General features: G+C 31.7%; 1 pseudogene; it reads right to left on the bottom strand.

The window, feature by feature from the left end:
- Positions 1–2,682: 2,682 nt before the first annotated feature.
- On the bottom strand, positions 2,683–2,801 carry LOC120610328 (uncharacterized; annotated as a pseudogene).
- Between the last annotated feature and the right edge of the window lie 227 nt (positions 2,802–3,028).

Here is a 3,028-nt window from a genome sequence, read left to right as displayed (position 1 = left end):
CATCAAAATACATGAGGCAAAACCAGATAGAACTGCAAAAAAAAAAAAAGAAAAAAGACAACTCTATTATTATTGTTGGGGACTTCAGCATCTCTCTATTAGTAATTGACAGAGCAGTTAGAAAATCAGTAAGTATAGAGCTGACTGAACAACACCTCAATCAGCTGGATCTAAGCAACATTTATAGAATTCTTCATCCAATAACAGAATACGTATTTTTCTTAAGTTCATTTGGAACATTCACTAAGATAGACCACATTCTAGGCCACAAAACAAATATAAAACAATAGAAATCATATAAAGTATGGCCTCAGACCACAGTAGAACTAAATTAGAAATCAATAACAGAAAGATGGCTTGAAAAATCACCAAATGTTTGAAGATTATATAACATGCTTCTAAATAATGAGTCAAAGAAGAAGTCTCAAGAAAAATTTTAAAATATTTTTAACTAAATGAAAATAAAATATAACTTACCAAGATTTGTGGGATATAGTGAAATCAGTGTTTAGAGAAAACTTTATAGCATTGGGTGCATATATTAGAAAAGAACAAAGATCTAAAATTAATAATCTGAGGGACTTGAGAGCAAAGACAATGACTAGGAACAGAAAGGGTCATTTTTTAATAAAAGGGTCAATCCACCAAGAAGACACAGTAATCCTAAATGTGTATGCACCAAACAACACGACTGCAAAATATGTGAAGAAAAATTGTTATATCTAAAAAAAGTATAAAAATTCATAATCATAATTGGAAAATTCAATACCTTTTTATCAACAGTTGATAGAACTATTAGACAGAAAATCAGCAACAATTTAGAAGTGCTAAACACCATCAGTCAGGGAGATCTAATTGGCCTTTATAGAAAGTTCTGCACAACAGTAAAGTACACATTCTTTTCAAGTGTCCACAGTATATATACCAAGACAGACCACATCCTTGGCTATAACACAAACCTCCACAAACTTAAAGGGATTTAAATGATAGTGTGTTCTTCAATAATAATAGAATCAAATTTGTTGTTAATAATGGAAAGAGAACAGGAAACTCTCCAAAGACTTGGTAACTAAACAAAATACTTTTAAATAATCCATAGGTGAAAGAGGAGCTTTCAAGGGAAATTTAAAATACATTGGATTGAATGAAAATTGAACTCAACATTTGTGGAACACAGCTAAAGGAGTGCTAAGAGGGAAATTTGTAGCACTAAATGTAAACATTATAAAAGATGAAATGCCTCAAATAATCTCAGCTCTTACCCTCAAGAACCTAGAAAAATAAGAGAAAAATAAACCTGAAGCAAACAGAAGGGAGGAAATAAAGATCAGAGCAGAAATCAATAAAATTGAAATTGAAAAAATAGAGGAAACCAATGAAATGAAGAGTTGTTTCTTTAAGAGATCAATAAAATTTAAAATCTCTGGCAAGATTGACAAGGGGAAAAAAAGAGATAACACAAACTACTATTATCAGAAATGAAGCAGGGGTATTATTATAGACTTTGTACATACTAAAAAAATAATAAGAGAATACTACAAACAACTCTACCCACGTAAATTTGACAACTTAGACAAAATGAGCCAATTCCTCAAAATACACAAACTACCACAACTCACATTTATAAAATAGCTCATTTGAATAGCCCTATAAATATTATGAAATCTAATTCATTATTTAAAAATCCACCCCCCCACAAAATAATCAGTCTCAAATATTTTACCAAGAGGTTGGTAATTTAACACCAATTCTACACAAACTACACTGGAAATGGAAGGGGAGGGAACACTTTCCAACTCATTTTATGAAGCTAAAAAAATGGACAAAAAGATTAGACCAATATCTCTCATGAAAATAGATGCAAAAATTCTTAACACAACATTAGCAAATAGAATTCAGCAATATATATAAAGAATTATACCACAAAAACAAGTGGGATTTATTCTAGAGATTCAAGACTGGTTCGATACCCAAAAATCAATTAAAATAGTCCACTAGGCTAAAAAAGAAAAGTCACATGATCATATCAATGGAAGCAGAAAAATAATTTAATATTCAATTCATGATAAAAACTTTAATAATTGAAGGCTCAGAAAAAAGATAAAAGAAAGACATAATATGTAATCAGTGCATTCTTCCAAAGTAAAGGCCAGATAATGCCATGGCTTGAAGAAAATTTCACCATAGTTCAAAGGGCGACAATGATGGGAGCAGAGAGTCCTCAAATAGAACACGGTGATAGAGGCATTGCTGTGGAAAATTATATTCCTGTTGTAAGCAGCAATTTAGATCCAGCAAACCAGTATTATTTATTACATTGACTTAGTAATGTCAATTATTAATAGGTAAAAGTAATTGAAATTTAGTATATATACTGATTAAAATTTTATTGGATTTGTTGCTTTGCTTGTTTCACATCTCTAAAACTGTGTATAAGGAGTTTATATCTAGTTTTAAGTTTATATATTTAAGTAATATTTTGATTAAAACAATTAAAACACTATTATTAAAATAATCAAAAACAATAAAGTGGTAAATACTCAAAGTCCACAGAATGCTTTCCTTCAAGTATTATGCTGTCACAGAATAAATTTTTTCTTTTTTAGGCGAAGCAACCCTTGGTTGACTTCACAGATCATAAGGACCTTTTCAGTTTATAATCCCTTATTTTTTTATTTTTTATGCCTACAGCACCTGGTCTTCCTAGGTGATCTCCTATCCAAGTACTAGCCAGGTCTGACCCTGCTTAGCTTCCGAGATCAGATGGGATTGAGCTTTTTCAGGGTAGCATGGGCATAGACTGTTACAGAATAATTTTTGAACTGAAAATTCTTCAGAGATTTAATAGAGAGGAAACTGAAGCCCCAAGAGATTAAAAGACTTTCCCAAGGTCAGACACAGTTCTGTCAGTTTGGATAGGGAAGAAATGACATCTTCGTTTTCACTATCCTCAAACTGAAAAACTGTGCTTCCCTCCATTGTGAAAGCAGGCTGCATGCTGTGGCAGGAGGGGCACACCAGTGGTTCC

Source organism: Pteropus medius, unplaced genomic scaffold, assembly GCF_902729225.1.
Source record: "Pteropus medius unplaced genomic scaffold, Ma_sr-lr_union100, whole genome shotgun sequence".
Classification (NCBI taxonomy): Eukaryota; Metazoa; Chordata; class Mammalia; order Chiroptera; family Pteropodidae; genus Pteropus; species Pteropus medius.
This window is presented reverse-complemented; position numbering and strand designations above follow the sequence as displayed.